This window comes from Artibeus jamaicensis, unplaced genomic scaffold (genome assembly GCF_021234435.1).
Source record: "Artibeus jamaicensis isolate MK-2021 breed Jamaican fruit bat unplaced genomic scaffold, CSHL_Jam_final scaffold_369, whole genome shotgun sequence".
In the NCBI taxonomy this organism is placed as follows: Eukaryota; Metazoa; Chordata; class Mammalia; order Chiroptera; family Phyllostomidae; genus Artibeus; species Artibeus jamaicensis.
Genome location: NW_026522042.1, coordinates 37,503,400 through 37,527,032, shown reverse-complemented (window position 1 = coordinate 37,527,032; position 23,633 = coordinate 37,503,400). Strand labels below are relative to the sequence as shown.

At 41.1% G+C, this 23,633-nt stretch overlaps 1 pseudogene; it reads right to left on the bottom strand.

Moving 5' to 3' along the window:
• Positions 1-1,922: 1,922 nt before the first annotated feature.
• LOC119057189 (uncharacterized) lies at positions 1,923-2,031 on the bottom strand (annotated as a pseudogene).
• Between the last annotated feature and the right edge of the window lie 21,602 nt (positions 2,032-23,633).

The following is a 23,633-nucleotide window of genomic DNA, read 5'->3' as shown; positions in this document are numbered from 1 at the left end:
AAAATGTTGAATTTTTGTTGTATGGCTTGGTTCAATACAAGTTTCTTATTTCAAGTGGAATAAGTCAACAGATTGAGTGTACTTGTTCTGAGGTTTAATGCCTATGTTGACTTTTCACCATATCAATCTGTCTTGATGCCAACATGAAAGATGACGGTGTAACCACAATCCTCCAAAGTTGTGTGGCATGCATTACTCCTGTCACCCCACAACAGACCTATGATGCAGGCACTGTTATTTCCAATTTGCAGGTAAGGAAACAGAGGGATAGAGAGCACTTGCTCTCCATCACCAGGAAATCCAACTCCAAAAACTGTGCTTTTGTTCATGAGGTTGTAACTCTGGGTTAGATAATTGCTAAACAATTATAATGCGCATTTTGCTTTGAATGCCTGTCATCTACTCCCTCGTGTTACAGTTAACATCTTCCAAATGTCTGTTCTGTCTATGCAAGCCAGTAGGCCACATCTGGTAAAAATTCATTTGCTATGTTGCTTAAACATGGGAGCCTGTTTTTCTGATTCATGTCTTTATCAACTTTCCATATATCTCTTATATTCACTTGAAGATGTACTAGAGTTCCTTGGCTGGACCTGTTCATTTTTGCCCCGTGCCATGTTTTGTTTTTCATTTAAATTTTGTAACAGTGTTATTTGAGTTAGTAAAGATAGAACTTTTATGAAAGACTCTACCAAAATTAAGTTGCATTGCAAGGTATTATGGGTAAAATTGTAAGGAAGGGCATTTAAAAATCTCCATTGAGATTCTCTAACTGAGTCTATCTGAGGCTAATGCAATAACCTGGGCTTAATTTATGATTATATATTCTGAAGTGTGAAATGCTGTTTGTAAATAGTTTAATAAAAGCCTATTGCTTCAAATTCCAAATTAGCAATGAAGGTGATTTCTATTAGAGTAGACATTTGTGGAGGATTTTGCTCCTGATGCTTAATAAAGAGAGTTCCTTTTCTCAATACAATACATACTGTTGACTTGTAGCATGGCTCTAGGGACCTGATGTTGTATTCAAACTGTAAAAACACATCTCTGTTCATTGTTTATTTACTACATTTTGGGGTACATATGGCAAAATTATTTTTCTTACAGTTCCCAGTTCAGTTTTTTCTTTTGATTATATGTTAAAATATGTGCATAATGTTCCTCAGTATCTCAGTTTAACAGTATGAATCTCCAAGACTCTTTTATTAAATGACATTTCTAGTATTTTAATAAGGGTTTGACATTTTCACATGTTACAGTTTTACTTTATTTTTACATTCATTGAAGTGACTTTCATGCTGCCTTGGTGTGCTGTCGATTTATAATTTCTAAAGGTACTTGGAGACACCTTTTCAGAAAGAAGTAAGTACATCAGGATATCACACAGGATGCTCAGTGTTAATATTCAGAGGAGTGTATTTTTTAAAAATGACTTGAAAGGTTTTAAGTGTAGAGTTTTTGTTCTGAGCAACATCCAATACTAGATTTTCTGGGAATGGCAAAGGCAAAACATGATTTAGACTAGGGCTTACAAATTCAAATGCCTGGAGGGCCCCGTGGGTAACTTCAGTACAAGAGGCAGGCCAGGTGCATGGTGGAGACCACAGCAGGCATGCCCCACCCAAGGAGGGTAGCTATGAATTTACCCTCCTTTCTGATGGTTGCTACAAGGGAATGTTCAGTGTTACAAGATTTTTCAGTATTTCAGGGAAATTTGGAAATATGGGTGTTTAAGTGAAATATTCTGACTTTTAACTTTGGCAGTTTCTGGTCTCAATTGTCTAGCACACAATGGGACACATACTGTGTTCACAGTAAATGACTGATACTTCCAAATAGTTAAGAAGAAAAGGTATGGGTGGGGATTTCTTTAAAATGACTGAGAAAATCAGAATCTCATTCAAGGACTCTTCAGTTGCATTGTGTGGTATCATTCTGAGGTGGCAAAAGTGACAGAGCTGTACCCTCAATTTTTAAAACTGATAAGAACAGATACTACACTTGATCTTAGCCAAAAGGCCGAGAAGCGATGTACCCTCAATTTTTTAAAGAACCCACAGTCTAGCAGGAAGTCTAAGCCACAACAAATATACCTAAATGGAAGGTGAAGTCAGACAAATTAAAAAAACTAATGTTCAAATGAAATTCAAAGGAGGGAGAGAGAAGTCACACCTGGTTGGTGAGACAGGGAAAAGTTCATGGCTGTGGAGTTGAGCCTTTACAGTGAATATAGGATTGCGGCGAATGCAGGCAGGAGGACATTCCAGGGGAAGAAACAGAGAGCAGTGCTGTGGAGGTGGAAAAGAGGAGTGTGGGGATGCTCGGAAAGGAGGATCTAGACTAGTCTAAAAGCAGGAGAGCTGTGAGCAAGAAAGCAAGCAAGGGTGGCTGAGTGTATGCTATGGGGGAACCAGACAAAGTGTTCATACAATGAGTCTGGTAGAGAAAGACAAGCCGTCAATGCTTTTTGACTTGGAGGGTACCATGCCTAATATTTCTTATGGGTGAAAAGTTTTAAAAAAACAGGAGAGAGAGAGAGAGGTGTGGGTTAGTACTTCAATACATTTGGGGAGCGGAGTGGGTGGAAAGGGACACAATCTTTCAGTCCATAACAGATGAGTATGTGAAGAATGCTTAGAACTGTTTCTTTTTCTAAAGCTATTAAAGTAAAACCATCACAAAATCACCTTTTTTGTGTGTGGTGAGGCACTTGTGGTTTTCTCTTAGCAAATTTCGAGCACACAATGCAGTATTATTAACTATAGTCATCAGGCTGTACACTAGATCCCCAGAACTTATTCATCAGGTATAAACAAAACTTTGTACTTTTGACCAATATTTCTCCTTACTTCCTACCCTCCAGACTCTGGCAAATGCAATTCTACTCTCTGATTTTGTGAGTTTGACTTTTTAAAATCCCACATATAAGTGAGGTAATTTGTCTCTATGTCCAGCTCATTTCACTTAGCATAATGCACTCCAGGTTCATCCATGTTGTTACAAATGGCAGGATCTCCCTCTTTTTAAAGGCTAAGTAATATTCCATTGTATGACACATTTTCTTTCTTCATTCATTCATCTGTTAATGCACATTTAGTTTTTTCCATATCTTAATAGCTTCATCTCTTTTTAATTGTGAGATCTTTAGCAAAGTATTGTATAATAATAATCCATGCTAGGGATGTTGTAAGGATTAAATGAGAAAAAATGTGTAAGGTGTTTATCTCAGGACCTGTGACATGCTAAGCAACCAAGACATGGTAGTTTTCTAGCTGCCTCCTAACTGGGTAGGCAAGCCCCATTCATGAAGTATGATAAACAAAAAGTAATAAATAAAAATAATACCATGAAGCTGCCACACAATTAGACATAATTTACAGGCTAGCAAAAAGGAGGTGATTGGTGTAGAGAGCACTGCACTGTGGTCAAGAAACCTTGCTTCCCATTCTGGGTGAAGTTTGGCCAAGTCCTCTCCCCTTTTTATTCCCTTTACAGTAAAATGGGGAACTTGGGTCATCTCTAAGATCCCTTTCAGTTCCTAGCACTCTACATCATGTCTCTTCAGAAACTTTCAATGATTCTTTAATGTCTTCTAAATTGAACCCATTTCTTTGGTCTTAAAGGCTTACCACAAAATAGCACCAGGCTCCCTTTGTAGTATTTTCTTCTGCTCTTACCTTAGACAACTCAGCACTATGGCAAATTGTCTCTTCCTCATCTATTCCATGCATTTTTATCTCTTTCCCTTTGTTCTTGATGTTTTCTCTACCTGCAGTCTCTGCCCCTCTTCCTCTGTAAATATTCTTGTCATCCTTCACCATACACCATGTGATACCATTTCCGTGAAGCTCTTCTGTATTTCCTCAAGATCTTTGTGCTGCATTGTTCTCTGGGTCCCCAGTCACTGTCCTTTCTGTGCCAACTGGCAATGGGGAAACAACAGGGCAACAGAGAACAGGAGGTTCCCTGTCATCTTATGACCACTTCTGATTAAACCTGACAGTTCTACCATTACATGGGGCCCAGGAGTGTCACATCTGCAGGGAAGTGTGTGGACTAGGCTGGTAATTGAGGAAAAGACCCTTGAAATGATGCTTTTGCTGAGCTCTGAAAAAAGTGCTGTTATTCACAGTCAGGTTCTGGAAACAGTGAGGCATAGATGACATTTCTTTTAAGCAATATGCAAAGTTTTTAAGCAATATGGAAAGAGATTAGGAGACAATATTAATTATTCTCAAGACTGTGAGTTCTGATTTTCACTAATTGCTTAAATTTGCCACCTGCCTTTTCTGACGGTGACATCCCTCTGGTAGGAATCCAGACCTGCAGAGAGAAAAATCTTTTTCTTCTCAAAGGGCCTACTGGACACCTCCTACATGTCTAATGTAGGACATCTCCTACATGTCTAACGTACAGGAAGGCAGAGAAAGCATTTGCCAGTCCCAGAGAGGAAGTCTGGGTCTAGGATCCTTGACCACTATTTCTTACCAACAGAAGACTTCAGGAAGTTCATCCTACTATGTACTATAGTGGTGATAGCACAGACCTTGGAGCCATACTTTCTGGACTCAAATCCTAGGCTCTACCATCTCACCTGGTTAGATTCATGACCTTCAGCAAGTCACTTAACCTCTCAGTGTCCAAGGCTTTGACTAGATTTGAAGACAATTCAGTGAAGGCCCGCCTCTTCTCCTCTCCCCATCTCCCAGGCTCCCTGGGGATGTTGTTGGTCAGTGGTGGAAATACCTGATCCAGAGGCTTTGAAAGGCTCTTCCACCTTTTCCTCAAGATTTTCACAGGCCCATTTCCTAGTTAACCTTCAGGAATCCTCCTATCCTATGCTTTGTGGCCCACCATTTCTCTTTATGAGGATGGGTAAAATGAGTCAGATTAACGGATTGTTGGTAAAAAGTGAATCAACTACAATATGTCCCTCTTTCCCTATATACCAATACTACATACTGTATTATCTTCATTTTTCCCTTATTCAGCTAACATTTATTAAGTATCTATATTAATATGCCAGGTGGATCAGATTCACAAACGTCTGCCAAAATCTAAGGCAGTGAAAACAAACTATCTCCAAAACATACATAATACCCTCAACTTATATTTATTAAGCATGAGACAAATCTGGCTTTTGCCCTTATCCAGCTTATGGCCTAGTGGGGTATTCACAGCAATATAACATGATGAACATTATAAGGGCAGGAATACAGGAAGACTTCAGCTAATTCAGAACTAGAGCTCTTGGAAGAAGTGATCTTTAAAGAAGATCTGAAGACCTGAAAAATGAAAGAAACTTGCTACCCAAAGAGCAGGGGGTGAGGTAAGGTCAGGACCACTCCAGTGAGAATGACAGTACTCTGAAGTATGCATGGAAGTGAGAGTATAGTCCTGCTTGTGGATCGAATTTAATGACTTTCAGGTAGAGGAAGAGGATTAGGCCTGAGGAGAAGCACTAAGGAGGAGTTTGAACTTGAAGACAAACCATGGCTAATGACATTGTGAGAGAATTACAAGATGATATCTGGGTTTTTGAAAAATCGCCCTGGTAATAGCAGGAGGATACAAGGAGAATACCCAGAGTGGAGGCAGCTGTTCAACACTGCACCTGTCAAGGCCATGCTGGGGCAAAGGTGACCAGGTGAGTAAAAAAAATCGCTCAGGATAGTGTCAGGATACCTAATGGTAGCATTATGAGCAACTGATTGTGACTTAGTGCAGTGATTTTTCTTTCTCTGACCTTCAATTTTCTCTATTGTAAATGATGATTTCTAAGGTCATGGAAGTCTATTTCTGTGTCATTTTAAAGTCCTGCTATTAATATGAGCTTCTTGCTTTCTTTTTTTCTTTTGTATTTTAAATTTTATTCTCTTTCTTCTGTATTAGTTTGATTGGGCTGCCGTAATAAATACAACCAACTGGGTATCTTAAACAATAGATATATATTTCCTCATAGTTCTGGAGCCTGGGAGTCTGAGATCTAAGTGTCACAGGTCTGGTGAGGCCTCTCTCCTTGGTTAGCAGATGGCCAGCTTCTCACTGTGTCCTCATGTGGCTTTCCTCTGTGCACATGTATCCCTGGTGTCTCTGTGTATCCACATTTCCTCTTACAAAGATACCAGTCAGCTTGGAATTAGGACCATCTAATGACCTCATTTTAATTACCTTTTTAAATCCTGTCTCCAAACACAGTTGTATTCTGAGATACTGGGGGTTAGAGCCGTAACATATGAATTTGGGGAGAACTTAATTTAGCTCATAACTCTTTCTCTTTTTAAATCTGCTTTGATATTGTGTTGAAAGTAGAAACACCCAGGCTTGTTTGGAGACACCATCTTCCCTACATTTTGATTCTCTTTTTTATACCTTTTCCCCTGTGTTTGACCCTCATACCACTTTTAGATGACGATTATATAGGTCACCCATTTGTGGGGAGAGCTGGAGCTACCTTTTCTTCCTTTATATGCTAGCCAAGGTTTTTCTCCTGTAGTAAAAGAATTCTGAATTCTATTCTCTGCAATAGTAAGCCTGTTCCTTCCTTTGTTTGGTTCTAGTCTTTATGACCCAATAAGAGTCTTACTTTTTGTCTAGGCCTTGTTTTCTGCCGCATTGCCTTGGCCTCCCAGAATAACTTCCAAATGAGTCTATATTCCATCTTTTCTTCTTTCAAAATCAGTGCAAAACCCCACCAGGATCTGCAAAAGCTTATTGCATTAATGTTCTCCCAGTGTTTCTTGTCATCAGGCAAACTGGGCTTGTTCACACATTTCAATTGCAATCTCTTTAAGGCCAGGATTTCATTTCATTTCATTTCATTTCATTTTCTTGCCTTTGTCCACTGTGTTTTAGCAGCTCAAAAGGGCCACACATTCCTGGCACCCCATGAATAAATGAAATCACACACTGTAATAATGATGGGAGGGCATGCTCTCCCCTACCTGCCTACAGAGCGAACTGCTCTTTACTATTTTGCAAAATCATAATGACTCACTGGAGATTTCTTCTCACTTACCTGATTCCAAGTCCAGTGAATTATAAACATATTTTATTTAACAAATTCACTTTTATTACTGCAGTTTGCTCCTATCACAATAGTTAAAGTTCTGTTCCCAGGTTCATAACTAGGACATAAAATTTTGCTTCAGGCAGATACTTTGGTCTAATGACTCTTAGCACAAAATGTCATTATTAGAATCTTTTTCTTTTAACACCAAAGAAAGTTTTTTACAAAATGCTTTGACTTAAAGAAAAAACCTTTTCAAACTCTATTATTTTTTATTAAAGCAATGCTCCTCCCCTAACCCAACAACAACAAAGAAAATGCCAAACTTCAGCTATGAAGGTTTGTAGAGGCAAAATAACACTGAACTTCCTTTCCAATGTTTTCCAATGGGGTGCTATTGACATTTCAGGTGGGACATTCATCCTGGTGCAGACCTGCCTTATACAAAGCAGAGTACACATTTGGCACTCCTGGTGCCCATGCACCTGCTCCCTGCCCTCCTCCATCCTCCCCACAAACCAGAGGAGCTGGGTTGGCCAACTGACTCCACACTTTGTGCTCTGTTTCACTGGCACCCTGCGATAACACTTGGGCCTCCTGGCCTGGCACAACTTTAATTTACACAAAAATGAAGTGTTGGAGTAGGCAAAGAGAAAAGTCAACCCAATTACCTGGTCAGTCATTGACAAAATTATAAAACTGAAGAGGTCTAGTCTCAGGGATCATCAACATTCCTTTTCCTCCTCTTTTCTTCAGGATTTCTCTGCCAGTCAAGAGCAATCAGGTTGCCCTTTGGAAGTCTGAGTTACTCCCAGTAGCCTCTTCACTGACCCTGTTTTTTTCTTCATGCATCCATCAAAATGGATCTGGTTTCCACCCATGCTACAACAGGGCAGTAACTACATCAACTAAACATTAATAATGGCTCAATTTGTCATACATCTTAAGAGGAGCAATACTCCAAACGTGTAACAATTGACTTAACACAGGCACTGACAGATCAGAATGGACACAGATGGAGACTCCACAACCTGGTAGCTCCTTCAGGCCATGTGTGGCTCCTCCAGTTGCTGGCTCTTGGGGTGGTCAGAATGAATCTTGTAGGAAGGATGGGGTGGCCAGGTGGTAAAGGGAGAGCAGGCACTGGTGGGGTCTCAGGAAGTTGCTATTTATAAATTAGAAGTGCTTCAATATATTAACAACATGTTGCCATGTAGTACATGCTTGCAGAATATCACCTCTCACTCTTGAGGGTTTTGTATTTTGATGGGAGACTCCTGGGTTCTCCAAGTCTTATATAAAACAAAGAATGAAATTTGGGGCATCATGGAACAGTAGTGAGGAGTGACTTTTGATCTGTAAAATTTTTAAGTTAGTATATGAGTCAGATTCAAGCCTAGTTACTGTTCTTGTTGATTTCATTGTTTTGTTTTAGGGTTTGTTTATTTTGTTTTGTTTTGTTTTGGGTATCATCTCTATTAGTGAGGATAGCATTTGAATTCATTTTTTTCTGAATGGCCAACTCTTACAACATCCTTCCTACATTGGCCTCAGCTCTGTCTAAACAATTTCATTCTTGTGTCTGTTGTTTCTTGTGCCAACCCCGGCCTCCAGTTTTGATTTTTATGGCTGCATTAACAGATTTGATATAACATGAGGTAGTGTTATCACTCTCAAATTTTCTCAGCAATTTTTCTAAATAAGCTTTTGTAGTTTTATCAAATTCCTCTCCCCTATCAACCCCACTATGATGACAATTTTATGTGTCAACTTGATTGAGCTCACGGATGCTGGTAAAACATTATTGCTGCGTGTGTTGCTATGGGTGTTTCCAGATGAGGCTAGAATTTGACTCTGTAGACTGAGTAAAGAATATTGTCTTCCTCAATGTGGGTGGACATCATCCAATCAATTTAGGGCCTCAGTAGAAGGAAAAAGCAGAAGTGAGAATTAGTGCTTTTTGCTTGATCCGAGACAGCTATTTTCTCCTGCCCTTGGATATATCAGTGCTCCTGGTTCTCAGGCCTTCAAACTCAGTCTGAATTACATGCCAGCTTTCTTGAATCTTCAGCTTGGATTAGCAGGTTGCAGGACTTCTTGGCCTCCTTAATCATGTGAGCTACTCCCTGTAATAAATCTCCTCATCTGTATTATCTCTCTGTATTTATCCTATTGGTTCTGTTTCTCTGAAGAACCCTGAATAATACAAGTTTAATTAGAATTGTATTTGATGCATATATTTGTTTTTGAAAAACACTCCTGTGTGGTTTTCCTCCACTCTCAATTCTGTACTCTGGTCATCAAATGTGCAGAGGGTTTTTTTTTCCATACTACCAAGCAGTTCTACAATACCAACTGAATGTATATGACTGAACTCAATTCTGGCACTCTGTACCTGGAGACAGTGTCAGATCCCACAGGTCAAAATCTCAGTCCACAAGACTGCCTCCCTTCCCCTTTGCAGATGCCAACCACAATGCTAGACTGTCACCTGTGCTTTGGACTAAATGGCTATAAATCAGAGGATCCCATGACTCTTTCCTCAGATTTGATTAATCTGGTAGACTGGCTCGCAGAACTCAAGAAAATACTTTATTTACTAGATTACTAGTTTATTACAAAACAACTCATGAGTAGTCAGATAGCAGAGATACACAGAGCACATTCTGTTGGAAGGGGAGCAGAACTTCCAAGCCCTCTATCAGTACACCATCCTTCCAGTACCTTCACATGTTCACCAACCTGGAAGCTCTCTGAACTCCATCCTTTTGGGGTTTATGGAGGCTTCACTCAAAGGCATGACTGATTAAATCATTGAACATTAGTGATTAACTCAACATCTAGCTCTTCAAGCATACCAACATTCACATCATAGAGGGGCCAGAAGGAGAAGAAAAATAGCAAAAAATTAGAAACCTATTTACAAATAATGAAAGAAAATTCCTATTATTTGATGAAGGAAATAGACATGCAATTCCAAGAAGCACAGAGAGTCCCAAACAAGATGGATACAAAGAGTCCCACTCCAAGACACATCATAATTAAAAAGCCAAAATTTAAAGATAAAGAGAGAATATTCAAAGCATCAAGAGAAAAGCAGTTAGTTACCTACAGGGGAGTTCCCATAAGACTGTCAACTAGCTGATTTCTCAAAAGAAACTTTGTAGACTAGAAGGGATTGGCAAGAAATATTCCAAGTCATGGAAAGCAGGAACCTACAACCAAGATTGCTCTACCCAGCAAAGCTATCATTTAGAATCAAAGGGCAGATAAAGAGCTTCCCAGACAAGAAAAAGCTAAAGCAGTTCATCACCATGTGAAAGGGACTTATTTAAGAAAAAGACAAAGATCAAAACAATGAACAATAAAATGGCAATAAATACGTATCTATCAATAATTGAATCTAAAAAATAAACTAAGCAAATAAGCAGAACAGAGACAGAATCATGGCTATGGAGAGCAATCTGATCATTGACAGATGGGATGGGGATTTGGGGGAATAGGTAAAGAGGTGAGGGGATTAAGAAGTACAAATTGGCAGTTACAGAATAGCCATGAGGTGTAAATTACAGTATAGGAAATGGAGTAGCCAAAGAACTTATACACATGATCCATGGACATGAACAAAGGTGTGGGGATTGCCTGAGGGGGTGGTGGGTGTTTGTGGAGGGGGTAAAGGGGGAAAATTGTGAAAACTGTAATAGCATAATGAATAAAATATACTTAACATATAAAATAAAAACAATTTTAAAAAGGAAAAGATTTGTATTTTTAATCTATTCAGTCTTTCAAGTTAGAAACATTATATATTTATCCTTGTATAAAAGCCTTCATTTGTATTTCCCAGTAAACTTTTTGAATTTTCTTGTCGTGGGCCCTATATATTTATTTTTTGGTTTCCTCATAAACATTTTTCTTTTGGCCATTTTTGTTAATGATATCATTTTCCCCCTCGGTACCAACTAAACCAACCAACCCCCTTGGCAGAGGCAAGCACTGGGGCTCTTCAAACGAGATCAGTCTACTATGCACTGGGACTGGCAGGCACTGCCAGGCGGTCTCTCCGAGATGCAGTGTGGACTGCCTTCCTTGGAAAGTGTATTCTAACAAGAGTGCATGAAACCTGAAACTGCCTATGGTACAATTTGATATTATTTTAAGCTTGCTTCTGGTGAATACATCTCTAGAAGAAATAAAAATAATTGCCTACTTTGACTAAGTATGACTTTTTCTTAAATAGTCACAATGGGAAGACGGGGGCCCTTGTCTCTTAGGAGTTCTTGTTAACACTTATGAAAGGGCTCAGAAGGCATGTTCAATAATGGTTTCTTCTAAATGCCGGTTATTTAGTAAAAGGGAGCATAGCTGTAGAAGGATTAAAAGATTTCTTTTCTTTTGAAATCTGTGGCTTCTTTAAAGTCTAGGGATAAATGTGCAATTGCCTGTGCCTTAACCTGCATCCTTGTAAACAACCAACAAACCTGCTCCAGAAGAAATTCAATTTCCCCCTGAAGGAGTGTAAGTGAAGAGAGGCTCACTCGAATTCAGAGGTGGATCACCTTGACAAGCTCTCCAACAGGGAATGAAGCCAGATGGGGATTGAAACAGCTCAGGGGCCACTGACTGGTCCCCAGTTAATTGGGTTGGCTGTGCTCTGGATGCACGGAAGAAAGAAATCATGGCTCAGGGAGAGGTGCCCTTAAAAGACTCAGGATCCTACATTATTATAATGGTGTCATTGCATGACTAATCCCAGAACTCAAATAAAAGGATTTTATATCTGGTATTCTATTTTCAGCTGGCTAGGGAAGCCTGGAGGGGAGACCCATTACTTTTTTGTTGCCAGTTAAAACAATATTTCTATGCTTTGGGTTTTTAAAAAGTATGGACTATTGGCGAAAACATAAAAAGTTAAACATACCAGTGGCTGTATGTGTTTACCAATACACAATTGTTTCAGTCCCCTTAGCTAGGAAATGGCCAAGGATGCTGGTTGACATCTGACAGCAGGTGTTGCTTAAATGTATTTGGTGAAGCTGCTCTAATGACTTCTGTCTGTAACTTGGGCACATCGAGAGGGCACTGTAAGTGGCTGGGGAGAAAGAATTATAACATTGGTTCTTCTATATGTTCCCTTTCTGTCCCTGAAAAACTATAGCCCTTCATAAAAAGCAGCCATCTTTACTTTTTGGCTAAGGTAATTAGTCCCTGACCAAAAGCATCAGAATCTCTAGGGAGCTTGTTAGAAACACAAATTATCAGCCCTGCTTCAAATTCACCAAATCAGAAATTCTGGGTGTGTGGCAATATGTCTTTGAACAAACCATCCAAATGATTCTGATGTCCTTAGGTATGAGAATCCTCAGTACAAGGAATAGTGTCTGTCACCGCCTCTTCCCTGGTCCTTTGACTCTCACTTCATTCTGGTTTCTGTAGCCTTTCCTCGGTGACCCATTACCTGCAGCTTTCCTGGGTGTCCAGCCCCTTGGACAGATGCCACCTTTAGTTGGTCAACCTGCCTTTCTCTACAGAGTGCTTCATAGATCCATATGTGGAAATACATAAACACATCCCTTGTTGATGCCCAGCCCAGGAGCCAGCCTGGCTGATCAAAACCTAGGCCTTCTCCCATATTAGCAAGATTACTACCCCTATCTCCAAGGCTGATAAAATCAGCACCAGCAACTATAAAAGCAGGTTGATTCATGAGAGAGAGAAGATAGCATGGGATCAAACAGAGCAGATTCAAATCCTGGCTTTACCATTTACGAAGTATGTGAACTTGTGAAGCAACTCACAGAAAATATTTATCTCCAAGTATTATTGTGTAGAGTAAATGAAACAATCTATCAGGGCCAGGACTTACCTTCATACTATAAAAGGGACCAAAGTAAGCTGAGATATTGTCCCCTCGGCTCTCAGGGCTCCTTCCCAGAGCAGCTGGAGCTCTAAGCTAGTCACCTCCAGCCCAGACAGCCTCATCCATTTACAGTAATGTGTTATAAAAATATTACCAATTTCTGTGTAGGCCATGATGTGAAAATGATGAGAACACAACTTAACCTAAGTACCTGTTCAGCTTGTGGTGCCCAATAAAGCCTCAGTAAATGGTGGTAGCTGTGTCTCCAATATAGGTTAGGACCACCATGAGGACTAGTGGAAAGTAGTGTGTTAGCTGCTTTGAAGACCTTAGTAGTCTCCAGGAAAAGCACTGCCAGAGGGAAAAAGGAACCCAGAAGGGCCCATGGCCTCAGCTACTCCATAAATTAGAGGTCAATGTCAAAGGCTGTTTACTACCATGTTATTGCCTTCCCCCCACCAACTGTGGGTACCTTGCCCTTAGCTTGGTGGATCCTTGGGAAACAAGACTTTCCAAAGCACACAGGTCTCTTCTTCCTTTGCTCTGCCTAATGAGCACCCTGGCCTGCCCAGGTGTTTCTAATATTGCAGATGGCAAACTTTGTATGGTCTAGACTGCCTCTGTCCAGTAGAAGCATATACAATCCTTGGAAACTTTATACATTTTATCCCTTAACCATCAATTTAGCAGGATTTCTGGAATGAGTAAAGAGAAGGCACAAGGTCATTAGGTTGACCAGTATTTGCTTTGGAGAACTGATTTTCTTTAGCATGAAGCATACAAATCTCCTCTCAAGTAAAGTGATGATAAGGAAGATGCATATTTTATGATGTTTGTCTTTTATTTAAATTCACAATTTAAATATATAGGATCTTTGCTCTGATCCCAAGGGAAAAAAAATCATCAGGACACCTTTGGACCATGCATGGAGCTTAGGTGGGAAATAAATGGCACTAGATATTGGGTAATTAGTTTCAGTGCATAGATGAAAAAGCTGATGCTCAGGGTTTTAAGTAACTAGGTTAAGGTCATGCAGCTAATAAGAGCAAACTGGGACTTACTCCTGGTGCTGTCTAATCTGGTTTATCGAACTCTAAAGCATGTCGTCAATGGCTCCTCTGTGCTGCCTTCCTAGAGACTGAAGTGGAAAGGGGTGTGGACGGGAGGCCTCCCTAAGGAGACACACTGGGAGCAGGTATTCAAGTTGGAGAACATGACTTAGTTAAAGACTTGGGTCCAGTGCAGGCAAAGCATGTGGGAATGGAGCGTAGTTGGATCCCTGGGGTGGAATGTGTGGATCAGAGCGTACAGGAAATAGAGCCAATTAGGGAAGGATGCATAGCTGCTGCTGTCCCAGTTAAGCTGCTAAAGTCCATAATTTGGGGCTTTTATTAAATTATAAAGGAATTTTAAAATAGTATATCAATCTTTTAAACATATTATGTTTCAGGCTATGGCTTCAATCACTTTTTAAATTCTTGTATGTTGAGTATTAAATAAGTGGGAGATACAGATATTGGCTATATTTTATTTTACAGATTTATCTCATGAATATAATGGTATAAATTACACATTAAAGAAAGGCAAAGAAAGGAAGACAGATGAGGAAGGAAATAACATTAGGGATGTGCCTGCCAACCTTTCCAATTTGTCTGAGTTATGTAACTGGGGAGTAAAAACATACCCAATAATGGGACTGAAGAGCAATAACTAATACATATGTGACAGTGTCCCCACCATGATCTGAACTCAAATGGCAGCTCAAGTGGCTGTCTGAGGAGCAGCAGGCAGGGCCTGGCTGCCAGCATTGAACATGCAAACTAGTGGGCCACTTAAGATGGTTAATGGAGTAACCATGAGCTCAGGGATCTGTCACGACAAAATTATGACACCCTCATCACACTTCAGGTTTGAGATCCATAAACCAGAGGCAGGATGCCGTCTGAGTTGTTCCAAAGTCAATGAATGCAAAACCAGAGCCAAACCTTGGCTGCCACTTGTTCACCAAAATGAGCATCAGTTCTGTAGGGCAGTTTCTCTACTAAGTAAGAGTCACAGCCTCAGACAGAATTTCCCAGTGGTTTTTTCACACTTCTAATTTAAGTTGTAACACCTTTCCACCCGTCTACACTGCACACTCCAGCAGAGAGGAGTGTCATGACTATCTTGGGACAGTGGTGTTCAAATGCCATTCAGAAAAGGAGTGCTGGCTTTAGGAGTGAAATAAACAAGAAGCCACAAAAATCAACACCATGAAGTTGAGCAGGAACAGGGTAGTGAAGGTGGTTGCAGACATAAGCTCTTTCTGAACTCTGTAGTCCTGACTGGTTCCTCTAATGAAACATTACTATGGCTCCAAGGTGAACATGCTGTGAAAAGCTAACCAGTTACAGACACTTGAAACTAGATGCTATTGATGCCCGGCTCATACAGCCCTGGCATTCACTGTTCCTCTTAAATGCCAATGGCTTTTTACAGTCAGCTCCTCCAACTCTTTGCTAGAGGGCCTTGTCAGGTTGGCAGCATGCTCAGCTCATCTGGAGCAGGCCAGAAATTAATACCCCTGGAAACAGACCTCATCAGTGATCAAGGAAAGTTGGTGGATTAATAGCTCAGTCTCCTTACCATTGGGTGGGACAACACTGAGGTGGGTTCTCTGCAATCTCCCAGAGCTACCCAGTGGGGCTGAGCCCCTGCTGATCACAACAATAACTTATTCACAAATGCATCTGTTCTGATATTTTTCCCCTGCCCATCTCACCTCTTTCCTTACCGGTGCCTTCTGGATCATTGCACAAATATGTCACTTGCTCTCAGATCCTTATATCAGAGTGTGATTCTGGGAGAATCTATCCTATAACATTAGGTTAATTGAGAGACAGGAAATAATAAAGAACACATCTCCAACTTACTAAGGTATAGCATTTTAGAGTTGGAAGTCTCAGAATTTTTAGGCTTAGGAAGGAAAGTGATTGATTAATCAAAGACCATATGTTTTCCCCAGGTCCCAGGCTTTGGCTAACACCACCATCACTGTTTTAGTTACACTTCCTGGAGACCCAGAATTTGGACCTTGAGCACAACGATAAATACCTGAAACAGTGGACCGGAGTCCTCCTGGTGACGGGGTCCTGAGGAAACTCACAGTTCTTACAGCCTAGATCTTTGGGTCCCCATGGTTTTCCAGCTTTTCCTTGGGTTCTCCGAGCTGCTCATACCCTTTTATTTTTGTGGGTTTTTGTTTTGTCTTTTGAAAGTGAGCACCAGTTTCTGTGGTCAACAAAGAACTATAACAGGTACATCCTTCTCTACATGCCACACTTCCAGTTTCCAAGACCTTTTCAATTCTTTCTTCAAAATGCCTGGGATGCTTTTGTTCCTCACCATATCCTAATGCAAATGCGTGCTTTTCTCCAGCTTCCCGGACATTGCAGTCTCACCCCTCCTGGCCCCTGGGGCCAACAATCCTAGAATCAAGGTCCCGGCATCCATGCTCCTATGCCCCTGGGCTTGTTCTAAATCTCTTAAAGGTCTTCGGGAGGCTGGATCTGGTCTTCACTTCTCTTATCTGCAAAATAGGGACTTTCATCTAAGTCCTTGATTCCCACTTGAGTCCTTGGTCCATTTGTTGTATTTCAAAAAACACAGCTGTAGTATTCTTCCATGAACATGGGCTCACTTAAGCATGTGGCTGACTTATTTTGGCTATAATTACATCAGCTTGGTGCAAAAAATACTAGTCAGCTCATGTTTATCAGAAGCACTAGTAGACAACTCAGTGTTTCTGACGAGTGAAAATACTGAATTGTTGCTATGTAAATATACATTGTTTCAAATCATGGGCTCCAGTGGGGTGAGGAAGGCAGGTGAGCAGATGAAAGGAGTGGGTGCAAAAGGCCCAGAAATTACTTGATATAATGTCCTATGAGTTACCTTCTTAGCTATTTGACTCCTCATTATGTACATGCTTTATGACCTTTAACACCTCTAGGCCACACACTTTTCTCTGACCTTCAAGGTCCTCCACAGTCCTTAGGGTTCCCTGAATTCTTAACCCTCACATGGTCCTGACTTCATTATACTCACTCCTGACTCAGCTGGAGGATCATTCCTACTGTTCTTTGCCATAAAATATCTGGTCCATCTTTTAAGACCCAAATCAAGTACATCCTCTTCTGCAAGGTCTTCTCTGGCTGTCCCAACTCTCTCTGAACTTCTCTGTTGGGACTTGGCAGCTGACGAGTATCTATACCCCATAATTTAACACTGGATTTTGCCCTATTTCACATCATTCCCTTCATCACAAGCATATTGATCTTATATCTTCAACCAGATGTTAAGCTTTCACTTACCTTATTCTTCTATATCTTCCATAGTACCAGCTAGTATTGAAAGATGGTCTATCAATAGATGAAATGTTAGAATCAGGAATATGTGATGGCCCAGTGAAGTCACACAGAGTTAGGGGCAGTACTGAGATGGGAATACAGGTTTTTTGACTTCACCCAGTTTTCCTTCTGCTGAACCACGGTTCTCGCTGTAATTTCTGGCAGATCAAAGAGTTGCAGCTCACCTTCTGGAAGTCACAATGACCAGAATCTGACAGACGCCCACAATCTAATGGTTCCAAGCGGTGTCTGCAGCAACATACATACAAATTATATAAGGGAAGACAATAGGTAACAGGAGTTCTAAAGTTACTGATAAATGGGATAACTTTAAGCAGCGTGGGAGAGAAAATGTATTAATGATGCCTGAGACCTGACTCCATGCTGAGCAGAACAGCCGTGGGCTCCTGAGACAGCCATGGAGCAGGCAGGCATAGACACCTGACTTGACCGCAGCTTTTATAAACTATGCAAGCTCTGCAGGACAGGTAAACCAGTTAGTGAGAAAAAAGGGATGGCGCCTGATATGCCCTTCAAGCTGTGAGATGTTATAATGTATAGTCCAGCTAAAGAGTTGATCACATGTTGGCTTTCCAACTTCTCTCAAGTATCCTCTTCAAATGAGAAACATTGTTGTGCATTTTTGCTTTGCATTACTAAGTGCTACAGTTCACCCTGCCAGCTGTAGATGAGGGTATTGCCAAAACAAGCTTTCTCTGTCTGCAGCTTTAAGTGGGGAAAAACAACTGTCTCCATCTGAGGAGGCTTTCTCTTCTTGTCATTGGGTGAGGTCTTGTAAAGCCTCCTGAAGCTGTGGGCCAGAACTGTGCTGAATAGGGAGAGACCATTGGGTGGGACTGACTAATAGGCAGTCTTTTATAGAGTAAAAGAATGCCCAAAAGTCTTTGTCGAGGACCTTGAGGACTTGAGAAGAGATTTGAACTCTGCTGAGACCAATGATGATCTCAAAGAGATAGCTAAGCTATCAAGGACCAGGGCTGCCTCCACAAAATGACTCTGGACAATAATTAAAGTAGCTACTCCTGGGCCAAGATGGAAGCATAGGTAGAAACTTTTTGCTTCCTTGCACAACCAAAAGGAGGATAACAACCCATCTAAAACCCATAAACAACCAAAATTACCAGAAAATCAAACTGCATGGAACTCCAACAACCAAGGAATTAAAAACAAAAAATCAACCCAAACAGCCACACCAGTAAGGCAGACCCCAACAGCCAACTCAGAAAAACTGTGCCAAGGTTTTGCTGAGGGGCGGGGCTGACTCAGAAGAGTTGTGTGGGAGGGACTGACTTAAGAGGAAAACTGAGACTCAGAGCTGACTGTGGACTAAGGCTGGGGTTGCTAAGGTGGGAGATACTTCCAGTCTGACAGGAGAATTTGTTGGAAAGTGCACTACAGACCAGCAGGTGAGCTGCACTGTTCCCTTTCTGGCCCCTCCCCCACAGGCAGCACAGCAAAAAGGGTTGCCCTGCCCCAGTGAATATGTAAGGTCCTGCCCCTTACAACTTAGGTGCACCAAGACAAAGAAATATGACCCAAATGAAAGAACACAGCAAAACCTTAGACAGAGAGCTAAGTGATGAGATAGCCAACCTATATGATGACGAATTTAAAGCCCTGGTAATCAAAATGCTCACAGAACTGATTGAGCTCAGTTGAAAAATGAAAGAACAAATGAAAGATACCCAAAATGAAATAAAGCAAAATATTCAGGGAAGCAACAGTGGCAAGAAGGAAACCAGGATTCAAAGCAACAATTTGTAACAAAAGGAAGAAATAAACATCTAACTGGGTCAGAAAGAAGAAATAAAAATAAAAATAAAATGAAGAGAGGCTTAGGATTCCCTGGGACAACCTGAAACTTTCCATTATTCAAATTATAGGGGTGCCAGAAGGAGAAGAACAGCAGCAAAAAATTGAAAACTTATTTGAACAAATAATGAAGAAAAACTTCCCTAATCTGGCAAAGGAAATAGACTTCCAGGAAGTCCAGGAAGCCCAGAGAGTCCCAAAGAAGTTGGACCCAAAGAGGAACACACCAAGGCACATCATCATTAAGTTACCCAAGATTAAAGAGAAAATTCTAAAAGCAGCGAGAGATAAGGAGACAGTTACCTACAAAAGAGTTCCCATAAGGCTATCAGCTGATTTCTCGAAAAAAATCTCACAGGCAAGAAGGGGCTAGAAAGAAGTATTTGAAATCATGAAAGGCAAGAAACTTCCTTTCAAGTACACCCAAGATTACTCTATCCAGCAAAGCTTTCATTTAAATAGAAGGGCAGATAAAGTGCTTCCCAGGTAAGGTCAAGTTAAAGAAGTTCATCGTCACCAAGCCCTTATCATATGAAATGTCACCATTTATTTTTATCTAAGAAAAAGAAGATAAAAATATAAATAATAAAATGACAACAAACTCACAACTATCAACAAATAAGCCTAAAAAGAAAATTAAAACATTGAAAATGAAAACTAAGCAAACAACCAGAACAGGAACAGAATCAGAGAAATGGGCATCACACAGAGGGAGTTCAGTGTGCAGGGGGAAGGGAGGAATGGGGGGCAAAGGTACAGGGAAGAAGAAGCATAATTAGTAGACATAAAACAAATGGGGAAAGGTAAAAAATGATATAGGAAACAGAGGACTCAAAGAACTTATATGTACAACCTATAGACAAGAACTAAGGGAGGTGGGGAATGCTGGAGGGTTGCAGGGGCAGGGTGGAGGGGAGATAAAGGGGGGAAAATTGGGAAAACTATAATAGCACAATCAATAAAAAATACTTAAAAAATAAAGTAGCTACTATTTAGTAAGTGCCTGCCATGTGCCGACTGGCTAGGCAGAGCACATTTAATCTTTCCAAAGTCCTGCAGACTGGGCATCATCAGTGCCTCCATTTTACAGACACAGAAACTGAGTCAGTAACTGGCTCAAGACTACACTTTAGTCAGTGGCTGGGACAGGTTATCGAAATTAATTGATCTAACAGAGCCTGAACCAGCTGAATCCAAGCCTTTCTTACTGCCCAGCAAAGTTCCATAAGACAAGGCTGAGGCAAGCCATGCTGGAGTTCATAAGTGCCGTGGAGAAAAACAAAGAGGGGCGGGTGGGTGTGGGTGGGAAGTGTCAGGGGTAGAGTAGGACAATGACAATTTTACATGGATAGTCCAGGAAGGTCTCCAATGATGGTGACGTTGAAACAAAGCCCTTTGGAAGGAGATAAGGGCTTTGTTAGGAGGCCATGCTGATGTCTGGGAAGAGATCCAGGCAGGAGAACAGCAAGAGTAAAGGCACTGAGCAGGACCGTGCCGGGCACAGGCTAGGAACAGCAAAGGGAATTCAGTGGCTGGAAAGCGGCCATCCAAGTGGAGATTAGTAAGAGATGAAGTCAAGAGGTAATGGAGGCCCAGATTGTATTGGACTGTACAGTTTTTACAGAGCATACATTGTTCTCTGGACAATCCAGAGCAAGTCTTCTGGACACTTGGAAGTCACTTGTTCCTCCTTCTCCCAGTATGTCCAGATATCATGAAATGCACTGAGGAAACCACTGCCCATGGCCACACCTAACCAAGCAGACTGGGTTTTGTTTGGTTTTGTTGTTAGAGTCTAAGACTGGGTCTCCCAGAAACAGACACTGATTCAAAGGATTTGAGTACAAGCAATTTATTGGGTCATAAAGGAGGCACCAATAGAGGATTTGGGAAGGGAAGGTAGCCAGTAAAGGGTGTGTTTCCAAACCAGTTACTACCCAAGGCCAGGGAAACATAACCCTGGGAGCCAGTGTAGACCATCCTGCCGGTAACTGTTCTGCACTGAAGCCGTAGTGTTATTCCACCCAAGGGGGTGAGAAGTGTGGTATTTATGCACCCACCCCGGCTAATCAGTGAGAGATGGCTACTTCTGGGAGGCCTTGCTTTTGCAGCATTTCCAGTGGGCTGTGTGGGTGGGAAAAGTGGCTCAGTGCCAGGGTGCCAGGAAACATCCTCTACAAAGCAATGGCAGTCCTGGTGGTTGAAAGCCAGAGTTTTGGCCCTAAATTATTGAGGGTGGGATGAGAGAATGACACCAAGAGAGTTGCTAGCCTATCTTTAATGCTCTTGAATTTTATCTCTTCACCACTTACTAAGAGTGGAGAAATAGGAAGCTCTCCATTTCTCCATTATGGTAAGAAAATGTTGACTGAAATTCTCAGAGGCAATAATTGAAAACATGAGATCAACACATAGATGACCTGTACCCACCTTTTTAAAAAAGATTTTATTTATTTTTAGAGAGAGGGGAAGGGAGGGAGAAAGAAAGTGAAAAAAACATCAATGTGTGATTGCCTCTCGTGCACATCCTACTGGGGACCTGGCCTGCAAACACAGGCATGTGCCCTGACTGGGAATCAAACTGATGACCCTTTGCTTTGCAGTCCAGCACTCAATCCACTGAGCCACACCAGCCAGGGCCCAACTTTTATTTTATTTTTTAGCAAATGATAACTAATTTATAAAGCATATATCAGTTTCAAAAACCAGTCTTTTAAAAGAAAAGAGAGAGAACATTTATTGCTAATTGCTGTTGTCAGGGTGAGGATTATTTCTTGGCAAACAGCACAGGGAGCATTTGCAAAGATGCTCATTATCATGATCCTCAATTCATGAAGACCTAATCTGACAGATGAGCAACCCTGTGATTCACACTGTCAGGGACACTGACCGTAAGAATCGGGGTGAAGGAGTGCTTCTAATGAGGAACTCTGGCCTGCTCAACTCAGTCCAGGATATCCCCTCTGGAATGAGATGTGCACTGCAGCACAGTAAGGAGAGTGATCAGTAAACTCTCCCTCCTCCAGTGAGCCTCCCGTGCCAAACATTGTGCCCCAGGATGAGTTATATGGCCCTTGGGTGTGCTGGGTAGATGCTGCAGAGTGGGCCTTCTATGTGTCCTGATTGGCTGCTGGTGTTCCGGTAGCCTGGTACAGATAACATGCTAAGAATGCTTTTTACATTTTTTAAAGGTTGAAAAGAAATCAAAAGAATTCAGGACAACTGAAAATTCTATGATATTCAAATGCTACTACCCATCAGTAACTTTTTATTGAAACCCAACTGAGTTTGTTTGCTTATATGTTATCTCTGGCTGCTTTTGGTCTACAGCAACAGAGTTGTGTAGTTATGCCAGAGACGACATGGTCCACAAAGTCTAAAGTATTTACTATCTGGCCCTTTATAGACACGTGGGCTGACCTATGCAATGAAGAATGATCTTGTCGAGAATCTGCTCCCCTTGGCTAGTCTCTAGTACTGAGAATGAGATTCCTGTTCAAAACCAAATGACCACAGTTGGGTAAATGCACTCTCCAGGATCACGAGCATGGAAAGAATATAGACCAGGTTTCAGTCCTGAAACAGACCCATTCTTGTGGTGAAGTTAGAAGAATTTTGTATTTGTCACCCTGATGCCAATGTTTCTTAAGCTGAGAGGCTTCTCCTAGAGTAAACTGGTCCCACTGAGGACAGTTTGTAGGCCTTACCATAGTCCCATCTTCCCATTTCCTACTTATTCTAAAGCTACCATCTCAGATATGTGAGATTATTGGAATGCAGCTATTTACCAGTCCTATACCTCATCACTCAATAATGCAAATTGTAAATGAAATAAAAAGCCTGGTGAAGACCTTGCTAGAGTATTCCAGGATATTGCAGAGCTGCACCGAATGTCCTCTTAGCAGCATTGAGCACAGGTTCTGGAGTCAGAGTCCCTAAATTTAAGCTCCAGCTCATTTGCTTGCTTACTGTGCAACCCTGGGCATGTTGCTTAATCACTCTGTTCCCTACTCTCCCATTTACAAAGCAAGAACAATAATAGAATCTCCCTCCTAAGGATTCTCTGGGGTTAGTGACATGTATATTCAAAGCAGCCCAGCGTGGTGTCTGGCACATAGGAAGAGCCCAAAGAATTATAGCTATTGCTATTGTTTCCAAATCGGTATATGGGAAATTTTGACAACATATTGTGGAATCTGTGTGCAAATGATATTCACAGAGAAGCACTTCGCCAGCACTTCCTGACTCACCAAATGACATTTATGTGGCTTTAAACGCTGAGACTCTCCTTCATGCCCCTCACTGTCACTACAAGCATATCTCACTGCTCCGTACGCACTTCATGTAGTTGATCTGCTAAGATGACCTATTGCTCTAATAAATTGTAGCTTTTAGGGCCAGAGTAAGTTTTAGTCATATTTTATACCCAGTTCTAACACTTAAATTTGAGTATAATGTTGAATTAAAACTGGCATAATAATATATTGCTGTATGTCACAGAAATCAAAGCTTCTAACATCTATGCTAGCTATAATACCAGCTA